The following is an 8,117-nucleotide window of genomic DNA, read 5'->3' on the forward strand; positions in this document are numbered from 1 at the left end:
TCCCATTCAAGGATTTTTTTCTGTTTAATTTATTCAGTTTATGTATGTGAGTACACTGTCTTTCTCTTCAGATACACCAGAAGAGGGCATCTGATTTTAGTAAGATGGTTTGAAAGCTACCATGTGGTTTTTGAACCTGAACTGAGGACTTCCAGAAGACAAATCAGTGCTGAGATATCTAATGGCTGAGATATCTCTCCAGGCTTTTGACAATTCAAGGGTTTATTTCTTATATCTTTATAGTATCCTTTATGATCTCTTATGCTATCATGAACTGGGAAAATCAAAATGTTTCTGCAATTAAATACACTTGTATGTGTCAACATGTCCTTGTGTGTTCAGGAATGTGTGTGTGTGTGTGTGTGTGTGTGTGTGTGTGTGTGTGTGTCCATGGCCTGGATGAAACAATGCAGCATCAGTTTGCTGTCTCTGAGATGAGGTACTAGGATGGGATAGCAGGAGCCAAGGAGACTTCCTATACCTGTATAACTGTATTTTTGGGTCTCAGTCCTTCCACATGATTCTCTCCCTCAGTCACCTAGGTGCAGCTCAGAATATTGTTCTGATCCAGTTTAAAAGAACTCCTGTCCATGATCATTCTTGTGATCCACAGAGTTTGTGTCGATTGTGGACTCTTTCTTCCCTTCTGAGCTCTCTGGTATGACCTGAGCCTATTGTCCCTTAAGTCACCCCACAAACAATACTACAGTAGCTATACCCATAGCAGGAGTGTCCGTTTTCTTTCATAAATATTTTTTTAGTGTTCAAGGCTTTCCCTTGGGAAGATTTGCATGCAGCACACTCTTGCTGATTATAGTATCTCTTCAGTGAGCATGGATTTCCTGGGAGATGGTTTCTCTGGGGAGTCACAGATGGAGGGGTTCACAAGTAGAACCAGGCAGGTTCCTGCACTCCAGATATAATAAGAGCCTTCACTTCAATGGTGGCTAAGTTCCCTAGAAGGCCTCTGTATAGTGTTTGATTCAGACATTGCTACACAGTTATTTTTCAATATAATATATATGTACCATTGGAGAAATGTGGTGTTTTATTTTAACTCCAGTACAGTGTGTAGTTCACACACTTTCAAGCCATTTTTTAAATCTGAGAAAAATTTCCAGGCCCAGGTGCTCTCTGCCCCTTCTTTGGGAATACAGGGAATGACCTTAGCTGAAAGTCATACTAGATTGTCCTGCTAAATAAAGCTGGTGTTTGCTAGATAGCTGACATAGCAGGTGCTCACCAGGCCTTTGTGTCTTTCTCCCCTAGGTCTGAAAAACTTTAACAGAAGGTCAAACTGGGCACAAACAAGGTCAAGATTTCCATCAGACACAAGTCTTCACCAGGAGCTTTGTGTGTTGAAAGCAAGTGAACCACCATTGCATCTCATCCCTATAACCATGGCAATCTTGGACTGCATGTTCTTCCTTTTGGGGGTTTCTATATGTCACAAGGCCTTTATTTTACCTAGCCTCTGGTCCAGCAAGAGTGCATGTTTGGAAGGCTTCAGAGAAGTGCTGAGGGACATCAACATCTGCTGGTCATCCAGGAGGAGCCTGAAAGTGTAAATTTTGGCTTGTCCTAATGGGTCATCAAGGATAATTTTATAGAGATCAGTCAAGTGAATTTTAAAGACTTTGAGATACCATCTTCAACATGTCTCATGATTTGCCTTGGAAGGATTTGTCAATGAGCAAATCCTCCAACCCAATGAGGCATGCCCTCATTCATCTTGAAGAGATTATTACCATCGTTGACTGCCTTTGCACTATATTTCCAAGGCCAGCAACATGCTGTAAGTCTGTGCTGCAAAATCTGCAGCTAAAGAATGCTTCTTAGCTTAATTTTGGTTTTAAGCTTTTAGCTTAGTTTTGGTTTTAGGTAGAGTTTTGATTGCTTTCAGTATATGGTTTCTTTGATTCATATGAAGTTTTGTTATTTATTATTTTTGTTACAGTAATTAATTTGTTCGTTGTACAAATTTTATATACTTTATATATTGACTCCCCCACTTTAAGTTGTTATTGAATAAATTTAATGCATTCATAAAGATAAAAACATGATCACTAATTTTTCCCTCAAAAGAACCTTCTGTATTCATGTGTGGTTCACTGTCTTGTAACACTGGAAGTATCAGGCAGGAATGGACATCTTCAAGTAGCATGTGGCTTAGGCTTGCCAGCCAGTCACAGCTACACAGAAAATTGTGCTTTTGATGTGAATAGTGTGTCAAAATCTGTGGATCCCAACTTCATCATCAAAAGATTTTCCCTGCTGTATCTTTGTGCTCATAAATTTAGCTATGTTAAAATGTACTACTATGTGGATGGTTAAGTTGAACAAACAAAGTAGAAACACAAGTGTGTTTCTCTAATACATCCAAAGAAATAAAAATATTCAATAAAGGAGTACAAAAAATAAGTAAACTTGGAGCTTTATGCTCTTGTTTTCTTGAAATATAGCATCACTTATAAATGCACAACAGAGATCAAGAATTCCAAGACCCTTTGGGAGATGTTGGTTATTTTTTCTGTTTAGGGGGTGTTTTTTGTTTGTTTTGTTTTATTTTGTTTTGTTATTGTTCTTGTTCTAATAATAATGATGATTTTTTTTTACTCTTGGCCTGGAAAATGTATCTGATACTTTTTAAAAAAATTTGGTGAAGGCAATGTTTCTGTTTTTGAATTATTTATTTTATATGTATGAGTGTTTTCCCTGCTGTAGGTTTGTACACTACATGCATGCAAGTCCCCCAAGGCCAGGCAAGAAGAGGTCAGTGAATTCCACCTGGAACTGAAGTGAGAGGGGATTGTTAATCATTGCTCTTTAGGTCTGAGAAACAAATTCACTAATGGATAAATCATCTCTCACTACCTAGACATTTGTCCTTCCTTGTGTAGTGTATCAGCTGCATCAGGATCATTTCACATGGTCTGGGAATTTCAATCTGCCATCCTTTAGTTCTGAATTTAGCTTCACTTAAAATTCAAATTGAAAGAAGGAATGACAGACCTTATTTTTCTTTCTTTTTCTCTTTTCTTTTATTGAAAAAAATTTTAATACAATACATTCAGATTATAGTTTCCTCTCCTGCAAACTCTTCTAAGATCCTCTCTCCCCTCTTTCTATCTGAATTCACACCTTTTCGAATCTCTCTCCTAGACCACAAATAGCGTTTAGATAATATTGATCACCCAGCCTGCCTCACTCGTCTTGAAAACATTTTATAGTAAAGGAAAATTACGTTCATTGCTGTTTAGGATTAAATATGTCTCAAGGATTGGGCTATACTCTACCAATAACCTTAACTCAGATGGTTCTGTACTACCTGTTTCAGAATGTCAAAAATGCCTTTGTTTATCCTGAAGATAATCATGAACTCCTGTGTTGATGACCACCTGTTATGACCACTTTGTCATGATGCTCACATTGCGACCATGTTTTTTGTCTCAGGTGGTTTTCATGATCCACTTGTTATGTTTAGGTTCTGCTTCTGTAACAGCACTCATTTGCCTGGAAATCACTAGGAAGACTGTTCTAAACATAGCAGAAACTGTGGAGGCAGAAACTGAAGTAAAAGCTGTGGAGAAACATTGCTTACTGTTTACTCCTCATGGAAACTAATTTCTTATATGACTCAGAACTATGCCTAAGGGTTGGCAATATCCAAAGTGGGCTGGACCCACCGATATTGATAATTATTCAGGAAACAGTATAATAAAATTGCATGTAGGCCACTTTTATGGAGGCCTTTCTCAATTGATGGTCTCTTCTTTTCCCAAAAAGATTCTACCTTATGTCAAGCTGACCGTAAACTAGCCCGTACATTTAACAATGATTATTATGCTGAGAAAAAAATTAAGAAAACAATTCCACTCACACCAGCCTAAAAAATAGAATATTTTGGAGTAAAGCTAACCAAGCCATACACCATATTACTTTGATTTGCTCCAAACAACTTCAATGAGAATCAATAGTTTTGCACCTAATCATTTGAAAATCTGACTTTACAAGAGTTTATTGTGTCCCCTTTTCTCTTGGAGCCAGGTGGAGATGCAGAAAAATTGGACTGCTGTATTTAATGTTTCACACGGTCCAAACTGAAATCTCAGAGTGCTTTTCTAATTAAACTTGGCATCTAGAGACACACACAGGTTCATGTCTAAACAAACATACACACCACACACACAACCAGTTGTATACACAAGCACCCATACCCCAAACACTTGCAAAATCACCTTGAATTACACAAACACAAAAGATTAGTATAAACACACTAATCCACAACTGGTCCAAACACACACACACAAACACACAAACATCCAAACCACACAACGCAAACATATACATGCATAACACAGAACACACAACACACACGACACACACACACACCACACATGAATGTAAATTTTGTTTTGTCTAGCACATTTCCTATTCCATGAGCAAGTAGTGGGACCTATGTTGTGTACAAGCTCTTAGACTCAGGTAAACTTTGTGGCCCTGGCCTCTACTTAATTTTTTTTTCAATATCTTTTTCAATGCAGATACGTGCTAGTCCTCCAAGTAAGTTACAAGCTCTGCACAGATAACCTGGACAACATAACACCAAATTCCCAAGTGATTTCTAAGAAGTCTCCAGGAAGCCCCATATTGACTCATCACAGTCCTCTCACTAAACTGATCCTGGTAGCATCAGAGGAAGCCAGTGACTTGTGGTCATTACCCAGGAACGTTTCAACACATTACAGTTCATGTGATATTAAATCATCCTCATTATCAGTCAGAAAGAAGCTAGTAAAATACCTGCTGTGACATTTCTGAACTGCATTTCTCTGCTCAACAATGAGGGGGAATCTGTCCTGAAACAAAGCCATACCCATGATATGGTTAGCAAAACAACACCAGCAGAGGCATGCACTGTAGGAGTCCATGCATGCTTATGATGAAGCCAGTAAGACAAACCAGAATCTCCCAGGGGGATAACTCTGTGTAGGAAAGTGAATAAATCCAATACATGTTTTTTCAATACCTGTATTGTTGAACAATTTGTTGAGACAAATTAGAGAGGGAGCTCCATTTGGTAGTCAACAGTACATTCAAAGACTTTTGGCCAGCACAAAACAGCAAGTGTCAGGTTTATTGACAGACCTAGGCTCAAAGTACTAAGTTAGAGAATGACTGGACAATATCAGTTGTCATTAAGTGGCCTCCCAATATACCCACAAGATACAGATCAGCACAACAATACATACACATTCAACACACACACACACACACACACACACACACGGACACACACACGGACACACACACGGACACCAAGCAATAAGTGAGGAGAAAACAATGAGGAATCTGTAATGTTTGAAGAAAAGTCTTTGTCTAGGGCAAAGCAGATGTTTCAAATGAGGACCCACAACTCTGCTATTATTCCTAGAGAAATAATAGGCCCTAGAGAACACTCTTCATGGTTAGAATGGCGGTGGGTATATATGGAGAACTTTTTTCTTGAAACCTCAAGTATCTCACAAGAAACCTTAGCTTGTGAGAATCTGTTCCCACATTCCTGCTCATCCAGCCAGCTGCAGACTGTAAGGCCAAAGTGTAAGGTCCAGGAACAAAGACCCCTAGAGCATCACTCAAAGCAAACAGGTCTGACAAGCTTCCACTCAGGCTCTATCAGTGTGACTCAAGATCTATGAAGCCTGAAGAGACCAACTTGAGATAGAGGGAAAGAGGTAATGTGAGGAAGACAAAGAAAAGCTGCCAAAGACAGCAGTGAAATCCACTTACTTGTCATTTACACTATGCTATCATCCCTGAAAACTACTTCCTACCTGGAATCTCCATGATCCCTGTAAAGCAAATAAGATCCAGGCCTTTTCTTCATCTTTCAAAGCTCTGTGCTATGCTAAAGAAAGGCTTCCACCTAGCACCCATCAAACTTAGTGGCATGCAGTGGTGTAGTGTGTAGTCAACCTATCTCCCTTAAGAAAATGCAGATTCTAACAGAACAGGAGTGTTTGCTTGCTACACATGGAGTTTCTTGAAAAACGCTACCTCTACAGAAAGCCTTGTCAATGATCACATAAATGAACACTTTGATGAGACCTAGGTGAGGGCCTAGAGAAGTTGGTGCACAGTTAACACTGGTTTGTCCATGTTTCTGGTTAGACATGAGGGCAATCTGCCTCTGATGTTTCATCCTACCTTCTGATGCTTGGCACTTGGGACATAGATGTTCTTGTTGGCCCTTCACAGAAGCTCTTCTCTTCCCCACAGGACAGTTGTGGCTCACTCTGCTCTACCAGCAGATTCTCTCCTCTTTGCAGCATTATCCTGATATTGTCTTTCAGTTGAGAACATTCTCTAAGGAGGTAGCAGTGCCTGATGCTGAACTGCAACAAACAAAAAAAAATGTGATTCCCAGTCAGCTTCCATTTGCCTGCCATTCCTCCCAGTACCTACATCCCTGCACATGCTCTGGTCTATAGACAGCCTCAGACTGGAGTCCTCAGTATACATATCAGCACCAATTAAAGGAAGTCACATTCAGAGACCAGCCACATTCCACCAGACTGAAAGTACATCTGTAAACTCTGATAGCAAGAGGGTTTATGTTCATCATGGAAGAGGAAAAGTTCCTCATGGGTGCTTATATGTCCCAGGTACTATAAAACCATCAGCAGGTACAAGGCAAATCCCCTCTGAGAGAGAGAGAGAAGACCCAACAGGAATACACTCTTTCCATTTTTTGTCATGGATCCCAGATGTTTAAATCCTAGTCAGAGCCCTAGAGGTTCAGTGTTGCTTGATAGTCAAATCGAGGTGAAAATGTTTTCTATGTAGAGCATCCTGAATTTGGAAGAATAAAGATTGGAGGGTCTTACAAACTTATACACTTATATACTCTTCAGATTTAGGACACCTGAGTGCAAGATGTACAAATCCGTGACTCTTGCCTCAAGGCAGGGTTCCTGTTAAAAAACAGATAGTATAGAACCAGAGCCCTTACTTTGTTAAAAGTCCAAATAGCACTGAAGCATACCCTGCCCAGTGCTGGGTCTGAGCTGTCTCAGTCACTCACCTGTAGGAATAGTTTTCTTCTATGAGCTCCTTGTATTTCTCCATGGCATCACTTATTGACTCCGTAATTTTCTGGATAATTAATAACGGTCATTTTGTGTTGGCTTTTTAATGATGTTGACCTTGTTCATCCTGTGTTAGGGCATGGCCCAAGGAGCAAATAATCCTCTGAAATAAGAATTTAAGGATCATGTGCAAAACGGCCGTATCCTGGACTACCCCAGCCAATATATGCCACGGACTTGCTCTTTGGACATGGGTCCTATTGGTGCTGATTAAACTCATAATCCTGGGTGCAGGACAGCAGAACCAGGGAACCAAATGGAAGGAGCAGACCTTCAAGAGCATTCCTTGTGAGCCTGAAGGAATACACTGGCTCTTTGAGAAGTTTCTCCTAGTCTCTGCTGCAAGCTTGGACCCAACAGATATCTGTGATGACTTTTATTTTATTTAAGGCAGGCATCTCAATCCTTGGTTCCTATTGTTACATGAATTTCTCGGAGGACAAGAGTAGTAGTTCCAGGGAGAGGCTTAATAACACTTCCTTTCCCAGGAGATTATTATGTGAAACCACTGAAAAACAAGGAACAAAGTAGCCTGTGGATCGATTGGGCCTCTATGGACTCAAAACTATCATGACCTGCAAACTGTGCATCAGACAAATCCTCAAACCCCACGAAGGTCCCAAGCCTCGGATCCTGAACAGCACACACAACACACAAACACAACACACACACACACACACACACACACACACAAAAACTACATTCAGACACATAAACACTGTGGGGAAGAAATCTCGCGGGCTGGGGAAAAAGGGAGTCTGGCGGCTGGGTCCCAAGGCGGTCTGCACCAGGGTCCTGGGCAGGTTTCCCACATCACCAGCGGAGGGTCCCACATTGGTACATGGTACAGCCTCAGCGGGCTGGCAGGGCGGCTCAAGTTTCCAAAGGCTGGGAACCTGGAGGTGGCAGATCAGGCAGATCAGGCAGATCAGGCAGATCAGGCAGATCAGGCAGATCAGGCAGATCAGG

This window comes from Arvicanthis niloticus, chromosome 2 (assembly GCF_011762505.2).
Source record: "Arvicanthis niloticus isolate mArvNil1 chromosome 2, mArvNil1.pat.X, whole genome shotgun sequence".
NCBI classification, from domain to species: domain Eukaryota; kingdom Metazoa; phylum Chordata; class Mammalia; order Rodentia; family Muridae; genus Arvicanthis; species Arvicanthis niloticus.